The following is a 21768-nucleotide window of genomic DNA, read 5'->3' as shown; positions in this document are numbered from 1 at the left end:
CTATATTCAATCACAATACAATAAATGAAACAAGTGATGGACTAAAGCACTTTCTTGGACCAAGATTGTAAGTCATACTTCAGCCATGAACAGGACCAAAGTACCAAGATGTAGCAATGAGAAACCTTCACATTTACTTGTGGTGACAGTTCAATGGGAATTCTCACTGCATAAAAATAATGCTACTTTTTGGGTCAAAGCACTTCAGTCTTTCAGTGCCTTGGTAAACATCTCTTCTACCTTTTCCCTCAGGCCCAAACCCACATAGGCTGAAATCAAAGGTTCTTTCTCTCCAGTTAAGCAGGACTGAGGAACCTGTGTTTTGGACACAGCCTGAAGGTGAAACAGGTTTGCAGTCTCAGTTCCAGCCCCAGCATGGGACTGGCACCATCTTTCTAGTCACAGCTAGTGGCCTTTGTCCTACTCCTTATATGCAGTAAATGGACCTAATCTGCAGCTAGCAAGACTGTTTTTCAACAACCATGCCAAAGCCTGCTGCACTGCTGGTAATAACACAGCCTGCTCTTCAGAATCAAGCAAAATAAAAAAAATGTAATTAATTTTATTTGAAAACTCTGTCTGAGCATATTTGGCACCCATTTCATTTCACTGCTACATCAGAAGAGACACTCTGACCAACGTCACATACCCTGTAGACACAGAAGAAAGAGAATAAACATTATTTTTGGTGTTTGAATATTCAGTCTGTGTAAATGTATTATACATTTTGCTTGGCTTTGCCATAATGGAAAAAGCAAGCAAGACAAACTTGGGTTTTCATTCTGCACACACTTTCCCTTAGCCTTTATTTTTTCCCTTCAAATTTTGCATAGTGCATATTGCAAGCTTTTCTTTTTAGTAATATGCCTCTAGCTATTAACTTGGAACAAAAACTCAGACATATACAGCACAAAACCACATGAAATAGCTCGTCCCAATGGCGCCTCAAGGTTTTAGAGTCATAGATGTTGGAAAGGAAGAGACCTATTCGTTTATCTTTTTGCATATGCTTTTGCAGTCTAGCTTTTTTTTTCCCTCTCTCTATTTTCCATTCTGAAAACGTCAGGTAAAGTGATATCTTAGAAACGAATTCATGAAAAACAACTTCAGTTCTGTACAGGCAATGAATGAGTTGGCTTCTGGTGAAGGCAAAGTCCTGTCTTTTCTTGTGCAGAGACCTGATCTGATGCATTTAGAATAACCAGAAGCCACCAGGTTGTGCTGTTGCCCTAAAGCAATATGCATCACCAGAGAGCTCTGCTACTCTGCTCATCTGACGGCTGCTATTCATCTGGGAAGACGCTAAGATCCTGGAAAGCCAGAAAGAAAACAAGTCCTTCAGACTAATTTTACTTTTTATTAGACAGCTCAGTATTTTTCATAGGACTTGGCCTCACTTTGTAAACCACTGGCAGTGTTTGCTGGCTGTGAAATTCAGGTACAAAAATAAAAAATCCATCTGCATGGGCTGAGGATGCAAACGCTGCAAAGCTGATCTGAAAATTGATGTCACACTCAGTGCAATTTCCAGCAAACCATCCATTAATGTTCAGCACTGCAGCTTACTTTTCACTACTGCATTTCCCCCACCCAGCATAGGTTGTTTCAGCTTTTCAAAATGATGTGCTGTGTCAAAAAATCAGGAGTGAACTGAGCACAGGGCTCAAAACTCCCTGAATATGCAGAGATGGGTGAAGATGCTGGACACCCTGTCCATTTGCAGCTGGAACCTCAGTGCTGCCTGCACTGGACTAACCCTCTGAATCTTATGAGTGCCTCGGGCATGCTGGACCAACCCATAAATTTTTCAGAATATCTTTCAGAGTACTCTTTTTGATAGTTTATACCCGAGCAATTTCTTCTTCTTGCTAATTTCTAACAGATTTAATTCTTTCAGCATCTTCATTACACAGTTTCTGAGTAAATCACCATTAAACTGATGGTTTGTTTTCTACAGGGCTGAACACCTCAGGCAGTGGGGTGACTCACAGTTACTTCCCCACTCTGTATGATCAAAGAGATATGTTAGCTGCAGGGAAGTAATAACATAATCATTAAATAACATAAATTTTACATAGGAAGAATGTGTAAGAATGGCCATGCTGAGGCTGACCAAAGGTAAATCACCAAATGCCAGGGAAGTTTGCAGAAGTAGAAGAGCAGGCTAAACACATAATGATACATGCAAAAATCTCTAGCCAGAAAAAACCTGACTCAATAAGATGTGATGTTTTTGAACTTTATTGCCACCCAGAGGTTTTTCTCCCTTGAATTAATAAAAGAACTTTTTAGGGCCTTGTAAAGATTTGGCATCTGGAATATCAGGTGGCAAGTTCCACTGGACAAGTGCATGACCTGTGAAAAACTGTTCCTTTCACTTGCATTTGAACCCGCCTGCTAGTGGGACACAGGACAGTATAAAGGAAGCTTGGCTAAGATTCAAGGCTGGTACCTGATACTTTCCCTCATAAAACTAGATAATTGGATAAGAGCAGTTTTAGGAGTTTGTGACACAAGAGACAAGACCAACCCACAAGAATTTATGCTGTTTCTTTCCCGATAGAAAGACAGTTAATTCTGTACTCCTCAAACTTATATAAGAAGCTGAGATATAAACCTTAATCATCACAGGGAGATGATATAAATTTTTCCCACACTTCCCCTCCCAAATAACCAAAACCCCCATAAAAGCAAAACCAGGAACCCAAGTCTTTTAAGCTAGACAAAAATAGCCCGGAGTTACAGTTGGAGATGATTTAATTTTAATTTGCACATCACTAAGCATTTGACTGTGTATTCTCCTCTAAGTATTCAGGATAGTTCCTCAGCTACCCTTCAACATTTTCCTTAGTGCCTAAGTACTTTCCTCCCATATTGGTGCAACATGTACTGTCTTCTGTCATCCCTCAAAGCACTCAACCCCCCCAGTTTTTAGCTCTGCTTAAAAAGATGAGGGGAAAAGGTCACCCTCTGGATGCAGATGACAAGCTGCACAGTTGCTGTCTTTCCCAAAACAGTTTCCCAAAGAACACAATCAGATTTCTAGCTACTGAAAATCCCAGTAGCCCTCTTACTTCCTGCTCTTGTGCATATATGTGGCTGAGATATTTAGCCTTCAGAAAGAAGGCAATTATATGTTGTATATTTTCATATTTCCTGCTGTCTAGATTGTTGAGAAGCAACTGCTACTGTGGCAAGTCCAGTGTTTGGTCATTTAATCGCCAGGTGGGGTGATAAATGTGGATATAAAGCTCCAGAGCTTTCAGAAAAAAAAAAAAGGAACAGGGAAAAATCCCCTCTGCTTGGAAAGGTTAAAAAATCCTGCTCCTCAGATGTGTTCAGTACCAGCAGAAAAGTTAGCAGGGAACAAAAGCAAACCCAAGGAGATGTTTCAGTTGTAGCATTAGAAAGCTTATGACACAGTCCATCACTAAAGCCTATTATGGAAATCTGGAAACTAGAGGGTAAAAGGTAAATTTCAGCCATGGATTAAAAACTGTTCATAAGATAGAAAAAACAAAGGAGAAGAAAAAAAAGATCTAATTCTTGACATACAGAGAGGTTAATATGGAGTGCCCCAAGACCTGCTGCTGGGACTGATTTTTGTAACTTAAATTCCTGGCATAATGCAGAAACTACTGGCTTACTCAGCAGATATTCTGCACTTCTCTGTTCCACTAAACCCTTGTGCTTTCTTCCATTAGATCAGGCTCCTGAGTCTGCACACCCAAACCTCTAATAGCACCCACAAGACTACCAGGGCACACAGAGAAGCAGCTTTATCTCCACATGGTTATTCTTCAGTACAGACATCCCAAGGGAAGAATCTGTGCTACTTGTGATTGTCCAAAAATCAGAACAAAGACCTTTTTTTTTTTTTCCCCTTTTAAACCATTCAGTGAGTCTGAAGCTCTGCAAGGCAGATAAAACCTACTTTTCCCTTGTATTTTGAAAAAATGCAGGAACCATGCTGCTGCTGTGGAAAACACTGCTATTATGTCTGAATGAATGCTATTCAACATTAAAAAGATCCTTTGTATCCCAAGCAAACTCTGTCTCAAAGGTGTAAGTCATACCATGGATGTGTGCAGACCTTCAGTATGGAAGTAACTGGTAATCAACTTATTCTCCAGTAAATGGAGCCAACTGAAAAAAATGGTAGAGGAAGTTTCATGAAGATGAAGATGAATTAATCTATCCACACAGACACTAATGGATTCAGAGAGGGTTGTTTAAGTCTTAAAAAACAAACTAAATCTAAACAATAACTCAGTAAAAGCTTATCCTTCAAAAGCAGCCAAAAATGGTCAATGTGTTGCAGGCGACTGGGAGCAAAAAGATAAAAGCCAATTTAAAAGTTTGCTGTTAATTCACATCCTCTTGATTGTGGATTCCGTTTCAAGCACATCACAGAAAGTATGGAAAACATTCCAGAGAAGCACAACAGAAATGCCTTGTTGGCAACAAGGGCTTTGAAAAGTGTAAAAGCACAGTTTCACACATGGTTCTGCTCCTTTTTGACCAGCAAAAGTCTTTCAACTGTGCAGTGTCTCAGCAGCTGAAAAGCTGCCATGGTCACACTGATTGGAGAAACCTGACTCAATTATCCTGTGCAAATATATCCAGATGAAAATGCAAAGTACAATGAATACTCATGATTCACAACATGAACAGCCAGTTCAGCCAAAAAGTTGTTTTCATGATATGTTTCACAGTTAGGCATCACGGCAAGAGGATCTGGCAGAAAACAAACCTGAACATCACATTTCCATTGTCAGTTGATGAAGAAATGATCTCAGAAGATCAGTTGCCTGATGCCAACACATACTGATACGTGTGACTATTGCAATCTTTTCATTTGCATGAGGGATAAAGCTGCCTAGTGTAGGCCACCTGAAACATCTCATTTTTCTAAGCCTGTGTCTGGAAGCCTTCCCAGCTCACACAGTACATTTGCCCTTTGGAGAATCATGTACAACTGAAGTCAATAATTGTATTTCATTTCAGGTGGTGTGAACAACATGCCAAGTGTTCCCCTTCTATTCACAGTGCCAGATGAGCAGCTAGGAAGCCTTGGTGGGCCCTGTAAAGGAAATGGTGGAAATCAACAGGTGATTTTCATCTGGAAAGGAATTTGGAATGTGTCCCTGATCTCTATTGGCATTGCTAAGGAAATCTAAAAAAATATTTTAAATTCTGTTCACACTCTTTTAAAAAGATGTATTTTTCAGTATCTCCTTTTCCTTTCTCTTGTTCTCAAACACATGGATTAAGGTAAGGCTGAGGATGCTGGTTTATTTTGTTGGAAATGTGGCATCTGTTTCCTTAGATTCCTCAGTGTTCCTTAGCTGGTAAGAACACAGTTTAATTAAGCTAGAGGGCCTATTAACCATAATAATACAAAAAACATCTGTTTGCTGGGGCAGACTGACAGCTTCTGCCAACTTCTTTTCCTTCTGAACATGTTGTTTAATGAAAATCTTTTTTTTCACAGTGAAATTATCTTAATATTTCCTGCTAATCATGTCCAGACCTCTACTGTTACAAGAAATAATTATAAATTATTTCACTCAGCGCTTGAATCAGCATCATCTCGTCATTCCTTGCCCACTTCACTCCTAATGGGAGAGCACTTAACAGTCTCAGCCATTTGTGATTAGAAATATTTTTCCCGTTTCCAAAATAAATGAATAAAAAACTAGTTTTCTTATAAATGTTACAATTTCCTTTTAGGTTTTCCCCTCTTGGGTATTCCTTGGTGCTTACATTTCTAAGAAGGGAACATCAGCATCAGCTTATTCATTCTTCTAAGCTAAGCCAACCTGTTTCAGTCCATTGGGCTTTTGGGAATAGGACAGAATTTACTTTCCCCTCAAGTAAACCTTGTTCCCACTGTCCCATTGAAAACGTTGTTCTTGATGTGGAGGGGTCAGAAATATATGAGGCCATATTGGACAGCACAGTGATACCTTAGACTTCTCCTTTCTGTTCAACTATTTCCAGTGAAACCCTCTCAGATCAACCAGAGCTCTCAAATTCTACCTCCCTTGACATACTGGCCACACTCTTCCTTATGCACCTCAGGATTCCAGTGGCCCTCTTGGCCACAAGGACACATTGCTGGCTCATGAATAATTTGGTATCTACCAGGACTCCCAGATCCTTCTCCTCAGAACTACTTCCCAGCAGATCCACCCCTAACCTGTATTGGTGCATGGGGTTCTTCCTCCCAGGTGCAGGACCCTACTTGCCCTTGTTGAACCTCATTAGGGTCCTTTCTGCCTGGCTGTCCAGCCTGTCCAGGTCACACTGGCTGGTGGCACAGCCCTCTGGAGTGTCACCACCCCTCCCAGTTTGACATCATCAGTGAACTGGCTGGGGATAAACTCTGTCCCTTTGTCCAGGTCATCGATGAGTATGTTGAACAAGACCAGACCAAGTATCGACCCCTGGGGGACACCAGTGGTTACTGGCCTCCTACTTAACCCTGCTCCATTCATCACCACCCTCTGAGCTCTGCCACACAGCCAGCTCTCCATCCACCTCACTGTCCACTCATCTAGCCCACACTCCCTCAGTTTCCTAATGAGGATGTTATGTGGGACAGACCGGTCTGACTCCTCCAGGACCTCGATTCCTGAGCACAAACACTGACTGGCCAGAAGAAAACAAATAAAATGAGATTAATGCCAGAAGGAAGAATGCCAAGATGTAACTAAGCACCACTGCAGGAGCACACATGTTCATCAGCTGTGACACCTACAGCACTGACCTCCCTGCTGTACCAGCTAATGATTAACCCCAGCAGGGCCACAGCCCCTCTCCTCTTGCTGCAGGTGGCCTTGGGGTCAGCTGGGAGGGAAAAGGGAGGGGAGAAGGGAAGAAGCTGAGCACAGCTGGTGTGTCATGAGGGAGCTGAAGGAGAAGGAGCAGCCTCTTCTCAGTGCTTGGCTTCAAGCAGCGAGCTGCCAGGTTCATTGCAGTAAGAACTGTAATTTGTACCTGCAAAAGCTCTGGGATATCAGCAGTGCCTTGATGAGCTCTGCCCAAGGATTAGCTGCAAACAGCCTCCTGGAGCAGGAGGAGCTACCCCAGCCCCGCACAGCCTGCTGAGGGGAAGGGAACAGCCCTTTGGAAAGACACCAGCAAGCGACGATCAGCTTTGGTGTCTGAGTTTGGCTGCTCTCATGGCACGACTGCAGCATGAAGGAAAATACAGTTGAAGTATCAGCCTTGTTGCCAACAGTTCTGTGGCTGTGGAGTAGCAGGAAATCAGCTCAGAAGTGTTTGCTCTGCTTCTTCTGTTCTTAACTTGCTTTGCACAACAGACATCTGACAGCCTGAGCAGCCAGAGAGAAATGGCTGCAAACTGCACAGTAGTTTTAAGTGCATTTATTGTGGCTGGATTTTTAATGATTGGAAGATTACCAGGAGGATCGAGGAGACGCAAGCAACCGACATTTCAAACATTTTAATTCCACCTTCATGTCCACTTTAAAGAGATCAGTGTACCTGCAGCTTCATTCCACACTGATGCATAATTTTATGTTCTTCAGTTTACTCAACCCAATGCTAATTCTCACTCCAACAGTACTGTGAAATTTTAAGGCTGACTTTTATTTCTTTGGCCAGGACAGAATTCAGCAATGCCTTTTCCTCAGCAGCACTGCTAGCCCCTGCACCAGTCATGTGGGTGATCCCACATGGTACAAACCATCTCCCTGGGTTTGCCTTTCCATGGCCCTGTAAGGAATGTAGTCCCCCCAGGGTGACACAGCCATGTCCACACACCCTCCCTGGGGTTGTCCAAGGTGAGATTACTTAGCAGGAAAGTATAACAGTGAAGTAACGCAACACCTTTCACTGCCTGTTCGTCCTCCTAGAGCACAGTTTGCATTTCAACAATAAAGAGTATAGAAAGGACCAGCAACAAGCTGGTTGTAGCCGTCAGCAACTGGTTAATTATTTTTTGAGGTTCCCACAGAGGAGGGCCTCCAATTTCCTGCTTAACATCTTTGGTCTGTCCTCAGAGCACAGGACAAGATGAGGCTAGTGGGGGTTTCCAGGCTTTGGGTGCAATCCTGTTTGTTTTTCCAGAGCCACCCGTTGGGCTGGGGGGGTTTGCGCACTGGGCAGCTCGGGTGCCGGCAGCAATCCCTGCAGGACCAGCACCAGCCCGGGACAGCCCAGAGCTCAGGAATAAGGGACAGAAAAGCCCCCAGAGCCCCTCACCATGGGGCTGAGGGGTCAGGCTGCTGCTCCTCTCACCATTTGCCCATTAAATTGTCAGAGCTGTGACATTTGTAACCAATTAATATGGAAATGGGGTGAGGGGGAATAGCACCTACTTGTCTGTTTACTCAAAGCTCCCTGATCAAATCAGGGCTCCCACCTCTCCTGCTTTCAGCACTGTTACCTAAAAGGAAGCGGAAAAGACTAACCTCAAGAACTGTTTTCCAGTCTCTCTCCTTCTTTCTTTGAATAAAAGAACTTTCTCAGGCCAAGAACCAACTTCCAAATAACCCAGCTGCTTACGTCCACAACTGCAGGTCTGTCTGCTGCCGGAGAAGCGTCAGGTGAAGGAGGCAGGAACACCACGTGACTCCAGACATACACCACTTTTTAGATGTAAATAAAATCCTGAAGTAATGACACTTTGGCAAACAACCGAAGGGAAATCTTTCTGCCCTGCTTTGTTTACACATCTGCGCATTTCCCACTTTGCTGAGACCTTTGCCTGTTAGAGTGGATTGCTGATAGGGCTGGAGTTTTTTTGTTTGCTTTGAAATTCTCCCCAAGAGCCAAAACAAGTACACGTAGATTTATTTATTTTTTTCTTTAACTTTTTGCAGTTTGAATTCACAGAGTTGGTTTGTCATTTGAGTGGAACGCGTGGAGTCCACATGGCTTGTGTTAGAAAGAAAAAAAAATATTAAAATCTAGTGCAACACTGGGGTAACCATCCAACTCATTTATTCAATTTTCAGCTCTGTTGTCACTAAGCTGTATGAGTGTGGGATGTCAATTCAGTGACTGAAACTGAGAAAGTGCCCTGTGTTCTGGTCAGCTTCTCTGGCATCAACCTACTTTTTTTTTTTTCAAATTCCAGTTTTCTGATGAAAAGGAAAACAGTTGGTTTAATTTTTCTTTTTTTAAGTAGTATTTTCTGTGAGTGTTTTAGTTGAACAAAAAAAAATCTCATCTTTTACTCCAGAAAGAGTCTGAAAAATGAGTCAAGTTCAAGAGACTCCACTGTTCAGTTCTCAATGAATCTGCAGTGTTGTCACTCTTACATTGTCATTTGAGCATATTCTTAGTCCTGCACATATTTGACACCTGAATTATCAGCTCTTAAGTCTGACCCATTTATGTCCTGAGTTTTGACCATCTAAAACAACACAAGGGAGTGAGACTAGAGATGACATTGGACTTACTCCAGCTACTCACGTGAGCACTCCCAACTTAAAAGGTCCAAAAGTGGCCATGTCCTAAGCTGCAGAAGGAAACTGAAGCCCCTCTGCTTTCAATGGTTAACCACAAATGGCTGTTGGCTGGAGAAGTCAGCACAGCCACACCCACACCATGTGTGGTTCATTAGGCTAATGCTGATGATTAACTGGTAACACCAGAAAGTGTGGTGCCCAGAGGCACTGGGGGACAGACTGAGAGCCTTTGGAAGCTGCCACCAACTGGTTTTCAGGTTTTAGATTTGTGATGCCAGGTCTTTGTTGACACCTGATGTTCTGGGACCCTTCATGCAGCCCCATTAGCAGAGACAGAACTTTCTTCTTTGAAAGCTGGTGTGTTGCACATCCCATCAGGACTTTTCATTTAAAGGTATGCATATTTAAGTTATAAAAATAATGATGTGTGTTTAGCTTTGATTGGTATTGTGCTGACCAGAGCTCAGGGTCATGAAAAGCATCTCCTGTGAGCAGAGTCTTGGGTGAAGCTGGTAGGTGCAGCTGGTATGTGAGGGCTAAGCAAAGAGGTGAGGATGGTCCCAGGGCAAAGCTGGGCCAGGCAAATGGCTTTTAGGTTGAGAAACCCATTAGGAAACCAGAAGGGAGTTTCTGGGTTAGGGTGTCTGTTTATTTCTACAGTATTTAAGGATACATGGCTAGGTTTATGGAATTTGTAAACAAAAATTATTGCACCTAAGAAACAGGCTCACTAATGCCAACAGAGTATTATTATATAGCAGCAGACTGCTGGGGTTACTTATTCCAGTTACTACCTGGTGAAAAATGCTCACTGAGACCATGGTGTTTCACCTTTGGATATTAGACTTACACTACATGCATTAAGATAAGTCTGTCTTTCAGTATTGTAATTTGGAAATACAATCTACACACCCTTCACAAGACTTTACTGGCACTTTTGATCCTTGCTCTGTTTATATAGTAATTATTAACTAGTGTTATTCTGAGAACTGTGTTCACGTTCTGTTTTTTGCACAAGATATTTTGGCATGATAAAACAATGCCTACTACAAGTCAAGGTTGTTTTTGCTTGACCAAAGCAGCCACATTAATTCTAAATTCAGTGTAAACAAGAAACAGAATAAATGTTTTGCAAGTAGAAGAAACAACGTAGTAAGGAATGAAACATATTCATGCCTTTAAGCACATAATAAAAGTGTGCAGAAGTACAGAATTTCAGTTTTGAAGAAAGTCTATGATTTATGTATTTTTTCCCTTTCATTTTTAGTTAATTCTTCATCTTTAACCAGCTTTAAACCTTAATCTGTTCAATTGCAGGTATTTAGAATTTGGGGATATATCCAAGCTTGCATTTTATTTGAGACTGAACTCTGAGTATCTTTATAGACAAGTGCAAATCAGAGAGGTCACTGATTGAATTTACTGAGAATAAGCTACAAGCACAGAAACCTCCCACTAATAATTTAATCTGACTCACACAATAGCAAGACTCCACTGATGTCAATGATACTATCATAGTTTGTGTTGGGATCAGATTTATTGTTTTTAATTTTGTATTATGTGATTTTTCACATCAGTGCTTCCTTGTCTTAAGTCAAGAAAGTAATCTCTTAAACCATACTTGGACAAACCAAATGCATTCAATTTTGTACCTTTCTCTCTAGAAGAAAGGTTTTCCAGACATCCTGTCATCCTTTTTCTGAACATTTCCAATTTTCATTATCAGTTTGGAAATGAGGCTGCAAAATTAAACAGAATGTTCCAATGATTGTCTCTCCCATGCTGCATGGACATAACACCACTGCTCCCCTGCTTTTCCTCCTGCTCTTTATGCCTTCAGGTGTTGAGTCCTTGCTCTTTCTTGCAGCATTGCACTAATATTTTACATTCGGCTTGTTATCTATGATCCTTGTTTTTCAAAGACAGGATAAGTCAATTTTCTAAGCATATATATGATACTGTGGCTCTACAAAACATGTTTATCTATATTAAAATATATGTGATTTACACTCAGACTTGACAAGGCTTCCTGTGTGTCCCTTTAATCCACAATTCATTTTACATTATTATCAAATCAAGACAGATTTCTGTCAGAAATAGCCAGAAACTATTTTTCAGTGTTTTACCTTAGGCAGTAGTAGTGAGTACAGTGTAAAAACAGTGGTTTAAGGTTGCTTAAGTCTACTGCTGATCATGAAACATGGTACCAGTCTGAGTGAAGTCCTATAATTCAACACATACTCTGTGGTATAGATCCTCCACAACTTGAGATTATTTATATTAAGTAAGAATTGGTATTTCCTAAATTTACAAATATTTATCTATATTTTAAATCATCTCTTTCACAGTGGAAGAAACATCTTCTTTATTTGTCATCTGAAATTTATCTTTGCTTCTCACAGCGTTTGGTAGAGAACTGGGAAACAAAATTTAGAGGGTGGAAAAGGGCAGGAACTGCTGAATAGAAGCAGCTACCTCCCCTATAATGATCTGTGCTGTGGAATAAAGATGATATTTTTACATTTTCTCTTAAGTATTTTTGAGCTGAACTTTTTGCTATGAGAATGAGTGGGCACATACAAAAGAAACAAATTTACAAATGGTCTTTAGTGTTATCTTTAGTTCAGAAACTAAAGACCAGAAAAAAAACAAACAATGTAGCCAGAGAAGAAAAACCTCTGAAAACGAGTCTTACATCCCCTCTAGACAGTATTTCTAACAGAGTAACCAAAGAAAATCATGGTAAAAAAATGGCTCTGATATCAAATCTTTGGGTTACTGCTACAAATATTCCCATTTCCATCGCTGTAAAACCTTGTTTGCCTGTAAGTAGAGAACAGTTTAAAGATATTGACATGAATACTAGATTTGAGAAGACCATAACCTTAACCAGAGAGGGGTGAAAGTAGAGAGAAGATTCCATGATCAAAAGATACAGAGAGGGTTTATTCGTTTTAAGAACAATTTATCCTTTTCTATTTCTGCATCTCCCCATGCAGGCTTTAAAACATTTAAAACATATGGAACTTGCACAGAAAGAAGCTGAAAGAAGATGCTAGTGTTTTTAAGACAGATATATTTCATAGCCTTGTGGGGAATAGAAAAAGATTACTCTCTGTATTTCAATAGCTGGCACTCAATTTGATTTTTAAAGTCCCAAACCATATGACTTCCATCTCCTCTATTATTCAACAGTTTAATATGCTGTGTTTCCTCATATGTACATCACATCTTTCATCCCTTACAGTATCTTCTCCTTAGCTGTTAAAATTGTACTTCTGTATAGTGGCATGAATAATTATTACCCTTCCTATAAGCTTAGGTCCTCAGACACTTGAATGCTGTTATTGCGTTCCTGCTTATTCCTTATTTTGCCAAATTATAACCACTTAAATCTCTTCATTTTTCTTCCCGTTTCATTTGTCACACACACACAAAAAAATCCCCTCGTTTTTTATTCTGACTCTTCTCTGATTTCCTTCCAGTGTCACATCTTTCTGGGAGAGCATTTCCCATAGTTGTATGCAATAGCCACAATAAGGTTGCAGAAAATCCTTGCTTTGGAACTGCCATCCATCTCCAAAAGCCTTTGAAGTCCATGGCTGAACTTCCATGAGATGCAAAGGGCACTGGATTCTAAACATGCTTTTTATTTAAAATAAGTCTTTTAACATCCTCTAACTCTCTTACCCATTTCCTAGAGTGCTTATTCTGATGGTTCATTTTCCAAATGGCTGCATGTTTTGTATTGCTGCTTTGTTTGCAGTAACATGTTTTTCCTCCCTTGATAAATCTCTCTTGGCCATGATTCCTCCAAGTTTCTTATGGGTCCCTTTTCATTTCACTCTCCTTATTGACATTCCAAATCTTCTAGAACGGGCACAATCTGTGCATGTCATTAAGATCTTATTTGTGACATTTTTCTAAATCATTAATGAAGATGTAAAGTAAACCCAGACTAACAGTCAGTATGTGTTACCCCACTGGACATTTCCAGCCATCTTGTTACACAGCTGTTTATTGAAATGTTTTTCATTTGTCTTTTAGCCAATATTCAATCCACACACGATTGTCTCCAGCCAAGCTGACTTGAATTAATTTTTCAATTAAGATTTCATGAGACAGTGTCAAATGCTTTGCTACAATCCAAATATCTGTCAAATCCTATACTTTATTTTTTTTTCTTTACAGTTTTTTCCATTCCCTCTGTTTAAAGTTCATTCCAAGGTTTCACACAGAGACAGCAACAACTGTTCCATGTGTGAAGTGCTTTAAAATTGTGCTTCCCAACAGGTAGACTTGAATTGCCTGTTTGTCTAAGGACCATTTGGCTTGCAGACCCTGGAGGAGACCTCTCTCTCCTTGACTCTGCAGAGTGACTGGTATAAGCTGATGGAGTTACAGGGCTGTTCCAACTAAATCCACTCTCAGACTCATAGGTCCCTCCATTATTTTAGTTTACACAGCTTGCAAATATCTTCTGTCTGCTACTTCTCTTCATACAAACAGCAGCAGATGACTTTGTCATTGCATTCATTGATTTTTTTTTTTTATACCAATGAGGGAAACTTCTTTCCACCTCCAGCCACCATCTGGTGGCCATGGTGTGCCCAAGCCAGGTTTCTTAAATCCTGGGTGCTGTTCTCCAAAGGATCTGAATTTTGACAATCTAATTCCTGTACATTAATCCTCTGGTGTTTCTGTTGCTCTCAGTGAAGAGCTTCTCATGATTAATTAAAAAAGGTCTAGACTGGACATTTTAGACCTACTCTGTGTTTCTCTCGTTGAGGGGAGGCAAGGAAAAGATGACAGCCCAATGTACTTACATATTATTTAGCATTTGGTTAATCCTTTCAGTCACTGAAAACGGTAATGAAAGTAATTGTTCTTGGCTAATTGAACTCACTGGCTCCTGCATCCTCTCTTGTTACAAAGGAAGTGTGACATGATGAAAGAGTTGGTAACTTCCTGTGAACCAGAACACAGCATTCATGCCTAAGCCAACAGTAAATCTCCAGCCACTAGGATGGATTTCAAATTAATTCACAGTGACTAATTATAAAGTGTTTCTTTCTTGATCCTAGAAGAATATTAACAGAAACTTTTTATAATCTATTCAAACTTCTGCCAATGTAGGGGAGCCAACAAGCAAGTTCTTGAAAGGTAAAAATGCCTTCTCATTCCATGGGAAAAATCCAGACCATCAATGCCCACTGGGGTGGTGGCCAGAGACTTAGATTAATTGCTGAAGGATAAGGGATTTTTAAAAGTCACGTCTGAATCTATGAAAGATTTAAAGATGCCTTTGAATAATGAAGGAAACAATTGAAACTAAAGAAACCCAATGGTTTGTATTTTATTGCAAACATATTTTAAGACGTGACAACAGTCGCAGTGTTCCCCTAATTTTTGCTATAAAAGGGAAGTAAACCAAGGGTTTATTGTAGCAATACTTCATATTGCCCTACTTTTGTGCATTGTCTTTAAGCTCTAGGGTAAGGATGGAACATTCATGTTTTTAAATTGGATACAAAAGGAGTTTCTATGCTGTGGCTGCTGTAGCATAAATTGCTACGCAGAGACTAGCAGATATATCTAGACATGCTGATGCTGAGTGAATTGTGATCATTCATTTTTGCCTTGCCATACCTGCAATGCTCAGAGTTAGTGCTCCTTTTAAATGCTTTCTAATGTTTGGAAGGTGTAAGGCAGACCTCGACAATTTTTCCTGCTTTTAGGATGTTGCATAATTCTCCCTGAAAGAGACCCAAAACTCTCCTAAAAGTTTTGAAGTGCCTTAACATAACTAATTTATAACATAAATTGGCTGACCAGTGTGAACCTGGATCTTACACTGCAATTTCTTATGAGGACGTAATGTTCTACCCACAATAATGGAGAGAAAATAGTACTTATTAAAGTTTCATCTGACAGCAGCAGAGGGTCCTGGGCCATGTCACAGAGGTGATGAGCTCTCCAGACCTCACAAAGGAGGGACTAAAGGGGGACCTTGCCTCCTCTGGTCTTGGAAAAGCAGTAAGGGGTTGGTATATTTGGCATGGTGGTGTGGTGGCCTCAGAGTCACCCAGGAGGAGCAGAGTCAGTGTCTGGAAAAAAGGTCCTGGGACTGCTCAGAAAGCAGCTGATCACTTTGCAGGTGGTAGGAGGCTGCCCATATCTATTCAATATTCCAGATGGCATCTGGAATAATTACATTTAGGGGGAGGGCTCGGAAGGGAGCTGTGCCATTAAGAAGCTGTTGCAAAAGCCATTGGAACTGACTGCTGTATTTTGCAGACAAGTACATAATGTGATACTGAGCAATTAGACATTGAATTAGCAATTAGATATTGAATCAAGTAGATGTAGATACCAACTGTCTCTGGTAGCTCCTTCCTTGCTGGTACCTTCATTGCACTCCCTTTGCTGGTCATTACAGAATAGACTTTTACATTCTCTGTGGGAAGGAAAATACATTTTAAGGCTATTAAGTGTTAATGATCAGATTGCAAGGACCTATTACTTTTTTTTTTTTTCTTTTTTTTATTTAGTTAAAGATATTCATTGCATGAGAGCAAAATGAGCAGCACCAGTTCTAGGGCAGCACCTCTGAGAAGCTTGGGTGAGATTAGCAGGAGGCTGTTTGCCAGAGTAGAGATGTAGCATTTGTGTTCACAAAGGTAGGAAGGCCAGTTGTTAACTGCAAGATTAGCAATGCAATCATCTGATCTTTTAAATAATATGAGAGATCTGAAACAGGAAAGCAGATTAAGCCTTGCTATGGATGAGAAAACGTCACTTGAAAATGTGTTTAGAGCTTGGCTGTGGCAGCAGGTGCTGCCTCTGAAAAAAGGTATTTACAAGGATGTACAAAACTGCCTCTGCATCTTACCTGCAAATTGCTATAGAACTGACAATAATTACAAACTAACATTGAAGAGAAGAAATGTGTGCATGCACAAATAAGCAATGGAAAACTATTTTTTCTTCTTTCCGAAATTAACAAATATATTGAGGTTTAATTTGCAACGGTTTATAAGGAGAATAATTTTGAAAGTAATACAGCATGTTCTTGTTTGGCTTCACTGCTTTGATACTAAATTTCTCTTTTTTTTTATTTCAAAGTGATGTTATGAAACCTTGAATTTGTTATAATAAGAAAAATGTCAGTTTTCTTTATTGCTGTTTTCTTGCCTTAGAAAAAAACCGACAAACTTGTCTATCATCCTGTTCAGTTCTGAACACACAGTAAAAATCTGGATGAAGTAGAAACTCATTATATTTTTGAGGTAGGAAACAGTTTCCGTATCTGTTAATGTTAAATTTACAGCAAAATCTTCAGAATACTGTCTGGATTTTAAGCAAAGGCACTGGTTGAGTCTTTTGAAGTCGACAGCAATTTCAGCTCAGTGGGTGGAATGGGTTATGTACATTATTCATTGTGGTTTTTATAATTTTGCTTGCTTTCCAAACCATCTCCAGCCATTCTTCTTGGGTATTAAGCTTTGTTTTTGTCAGCTCCTACCTTTGCCATTTTCCTACCTGGCCTGTAAGATGGAAATGACCAGGCAGTCAAGGTTGATGCTCCATGCAATCAACTCTCTTCTAAGCAGGACATGACTTCTTTTTAAGTCACGCTTTAAAAATAGTAGAAAACTTGTTTGTCCCTGATATTAACACTGTCCAAAGAATTATTTCCAACAAGACTACAAGCATAGAGTCATGATACAGTTTATAATTGGATTGTCTCTTGGACTCTTAGAAGCAACAGAGAAGGGATCCTTTCTGAACTAGATCTGCCTCAAGGCTGGGTCTGTAGAGGAGGTTGTTGTGTCAAGCGCAGCTTTCATCATCCTCACAGGAGACAAGGCATGCAGGAGAGAAAGGGTGAGGAGGTGAGACAGCTACAAATCAGGCCTTAGTTATACTGCCCTAAAAAAAAATTTTTAAAAATCCTATTTCTTAAGCTAAAGAAAGAAATAGGTCTCAAGTTATTTATCTTTGAACATCTTATGGTGTTCTTTATAAAGTAACTTTCCTAGTCCTCCAAAGAAGGCTGATAAAGCTGTATTATTCTAGGTCCTAAAACTCCTTACAGAGTCCATTACTTTCTAATACTATCAAAAATATAAGAATTATGGGCAGCACCATCAGCCCCTTCATCTTTCACAAGAGTCAGCGTAGAACTGCAAACATTGGTACGTTATGCTTTCAATCTCTCTCTCTCTCTCAACTGGAGGCAAAGAATTTTCTCATCTCTCTGCAGACTGGGAACTAAATGCTGAAACTCATCTGGCCTCCATAGACCACAGGAGATGAATTTTTGTGATAGCAGAAGACAAAGAGGTGATGCTCAGACTATACCTGGGTATAAATAGTATAAGCTGTGAGTGCAGAGAGGTGGGGAATCTCTGAAGTTCTTCATCCTTCAGATGTGGTAGGCAGCTATAAAATTCCTATGTTGTTTTATTTAATGCTCTCTAAATATCATCTAAAAAGCAGTGAGCCCATAGAGAAAGAGATAATTTTATGCTTTACTTTAAGTATGCATCATTTTATCTTTCTGTTGTGACACTGATTTATATATTGTGCCAAAAAGAGAAAACTTGTGTTGAAAGAACAGCAACATTGCACACAAAAGCAGTCAGATCAGACATTCCTCAGCTTGTGAGGTTACCCACGGGGTTCTAAATTGCCTCCCATGTTTTTTTGCTCTTTGATATTAACTTTCATTACAGTATAGTTTACATTTTTTTCCACCATTTCTTGCCACCTGCAATTGATATGATTCTCACTGCTCTCTAACAAATAGTCATTAATATTGCATCCAATCCTTGCTTTGTATAGTATGAATTGCCATCTTTTTTATTGCACATTCTTCAAAATGAGGTTGTTTTTCCAAGGCTGAGGGGGGAAGTCGTTACATGAACTAATTCTGGGTGCTGCCCTTGAGCCCCCATCCTTTGTCCAAAACAGATCTCTGTTACATGCCTGTTCGAGCATTCACAATGCAAATTTAAGTTTGTCCCTCCAGCAGAAGAGGAACATATTTTGAGAGGGTGCTTTTTTTTTTTGTCAACACAAGATAGATGCTCTTTCACACACATGCACACACACAGAGAATGTATTCCTAACCTGGGGCTCTTGCATATCTCCTTAGTGATATATGCAGAGGTGTCTGGATATATGAGGAATTACAAAGGGAATGTTTCAGTCTCTCAACCTTCAAGCAATATACCCTGACAAGCAGTTGCAGGGTCCTTACTGGGTAAGGTTCTGTGCGCAGCACAGACATGGCAAGAGGGCTCAAATCTCTTTACAAGTTAAAGCAGCACAGGGGTATGGATAAAAGTTTAATCCTTCCCTTTATCTCCTTGATAACCATATCCCTGCTTCCCCATTTAATAGTCAAGCTCTCAGCCTGTAACTTGCAGGAGTGGGGAAGAAAGAACAAAGTAAGGCATGACTTGACAGGAGGCTGGAAGGAGGGAAGGATGTGTGCTCTGCTGACAAGTTAACATTAGGAAACCTAAGTGGAAAGCTGTTATCTTGTCTGTGAACCTGCCATGAAGGGTGACGTGAATTGGCAGACAAATCACAGCTATTTGCTAAACAAATAAGGGCACTACAGCTCAGGAATAAGTTGACTGGTTCTTGTACAGGTGCCTGTTGCAGTGGCTCAAGACCTTTTACTTCTGCAGTTGCCTCTAAGCCGCCTTTTCTGAAACACTGCAAAATTGTTTGACCTTGTATCTCTACAGATATATTCCTGATGTTGTGTTTGGTTTGGGTTTTTTTTTTTAAATCTTTGAAGTTTTGGTAATGATACCTCTGCAGAGCAGTGTTGCTGCCTCCCTTCTTCTTCTCTCCATTCTGTCTTTACCTCCATCACTCCTCCCTCCTTCTATCACCTGCACATTTCCACTTCTCCTCTCCATTTACTCCTGCTCCCTCAGCTTTTGTCACTCTTTGCTCCTGTTCATCATCTTTGTTATTGCTCCCTCCCAGGTTCACTGTTCCTATATCTCCCTTTGGCTTCCAGCAGGAGCTTTTGGGGTGAGGAGGAGCAGGGAGAGCCCCTTGGTCTGTTATGTGCCTCTTCCCACAGTGGGTCTGCAAACAAGAAATTATTATTGCAGGAAAATTCCTGATCAAGTGCTGTAGTAGAGTGCTCATTTTGATCATGATCAGTGTAATCCGTAAAGAGGAGGTGAGAGAGGGGACAGCATGGAGAGTGGAAATGAACTGTCAGATGCTTCAGTGTCTTGCCTGGATTGCTAGCAAGTGTCTATGTGCACACTGGGATTTTAGAGGCTTGTTATGGAGCCAAATCTAGATTTTGGAGAATTTAATTATTTATTTATTTATGTTTGAGGGTTTCTCTACATTAAAAAACCCCTGTATTTCATTAAACAATCCCATGTTAGCTTCCCATGCCTGGAAATGCCGACTTAAACAGTCCTAGATTTAGCACTTAGCACCATTCCTGAGTGCTGGAGCAGTGATGCAACATGACGCGTTTTGTTCCCTGTCCTGTTGTGCTATGTGGCTTCTGGACAGGAGCACAGTCCAGCTGAAACTGCCTCTAACAACTACTGAATCATGTGGTACAGTTATTTTTTAGTATATATGCTTATATCTGTATCCATACCTATATTTACAGCTCATTCCAATGCTTAGAGGTGGTGTTTCTTCATAAAACAGCCCTGAAAACTGCTTCCCCTTTAACTCCCTAATGTTTCAGGTATTTTAGAAACCCGATGCTCCCCCACTCCAGACCCTCAAATTTCAGCTTGACTTAGAAAATACCTTTAATGATTTGGTTTGCAGCACTAAAACCAAGTGAAAATGAGCCTTTCCAATAAAAAATTCCAGGCAGCCACAGCTGCAAGTGACCTGTAAGAGAATATGATAAAGCACATTTGAGCTCCATGATACCCTCTTGTGTTTTATTACTACATGTCATCTTTGATATTTTTCCTGCACTTAGTGCTGCAATTAATAAAAATCCATATATAAAGGTAACTAGGTGTCAGCTTCATTTCCAGTTAAGACTGTCTGTTGATTAAAAACTACTTTACAATGACATTAAGCTGCAAAGAACAAGTGAAAAAGAGCATAAGCTCAAGACACGCACTGTCAGTCCCCATAGATTTAAATTTAATTAAATGAGAAAACTGCAGGACGTTTTTTTTGTTCACACTGAAGATTCCCAGAGCTACCCCACGAATGGTATTCAGTTATTGCAAGTCATGAGCTCAGCTTGGAATATTGTTTTATCATTAATGCTGCCAGTCGTTCCCCATTAGGTCGAGTGTGTAAAATGCCACGCTGCTGCAGTGAAAGTAAAAGGCCTCAGCCTTGAATTAAGTGTGTCCCCAGGATGCTGCCTGTGTAATCACACCAGTTTATCCATTTATTAGCACAGTAAGCCCGTTGGTTTGGAAGTGAAATTCAACCCTGCAGTGGGGCTATTCTGAGGGGTGTTGACCACTTGCTCCTGGATGCAGCTGAGCCATTTGTTTCCCAACACCCACAGGGTGGTGTTACCCCCTGTAAAACCAGATCTCCAGGGCCATGGGAGTGATGGCCTCCATCTCAGCCTATTCTTCCCCCTCTGCCTTCCCCAGGCAACATGGAAAAACACTTCATGTGCTCCACATAAAGCTGGTGTTTTTCCTACAAAGTGTGAGAAAGAACCGGGTGTTGGTTCCTAACCCTGGCAAAGAATTTGCTGTCTTTTGAAGCCTGGAATTATTCACTTGACACTTTATTCTGTCTATCTATCAGCACCATCAAGTCAAATATAACATCGTTGAGTTCAGTTTTCATTTATTTATTTTTTTAATTTAACTTTCATATTTGTAGGTATTCTGTTCTCAAAGATGAATGAGAGGAAATAAATGAGCTTGCGGAAAAATCTGAGAAGATACGGGATGTTAATAATGTACCAAAATGAACACGAAAAGGTCGTCAGCATCATTGCCAGGTATGTTCTTGTTAAGTTGGATTTCTGGTTTTGGGTTTTTTTTTCAGAAAACTGGCTTATAGAACTAGGGAGGAAAATAAAAAGAGGCCAAAGGGATGGGAGGAGAGACTCAGAACTGTACAGACAAACCTCCCTGGTGCCATGTGCTCCAAAAAATGGCATTGTTGCCCTTGTAGCTGCTGAATTTTTAAGCTGGGCAGAGTGTGAGGAGTTGTTCTTTCAAGCAAGCACTGTGACTTTATGTGATTAAAGGCCAAACCATGTGTTCATGAATTTTAATGGAAACAAAATCAGCTTTTTTTCCATCTTTTTTTTTTTTTTAAGATCTCTCTTTAC

The 21768-nt window shown here is 40.4% G+C and overlaps 1 protein-coding gene across 1 annotated transcript in view; it reads right to left on the bottom strand.

The window, feature by feature from the left end:
* Positions 1 to 8634, bottom strand: part of BCHE (butyrylcholinesterase) — a 52250-nt gene extending 43616 nt beyond the window's left edge. Inside the window, exon 1 of the mRNA XM_051626612.1 lies at positions 8442 to 8634. The gene's annotated coding sequence lies outside the window, so the exon portion shown is untranslated. The remainder of the gene's footprint in view (positions 1 to 8441) is intronic.
* Positions 8635 to 21768: the final 13134 nt, after the last annotated feature.

Source organism: Apus apus, chromosome 8 (assembly GCF_020740795.1).
Source record: "Apus apus isolate bApuApu2 chromosome 8, bApuApu2.pri.cur, whole genome shotgun sequence".
Classification (NCBI taxonomy): domain Eukaryota; kingdom Metazoa; phylum Chordata; class Aves; order Apodiformes; family Apodidae; genus Apus; species Apus apus.
The sequence above is the reverse complement of the archived record's forward strand: the minus strand, read 5'-3'. Positions and strand labels throughout refer to the sequence as shown.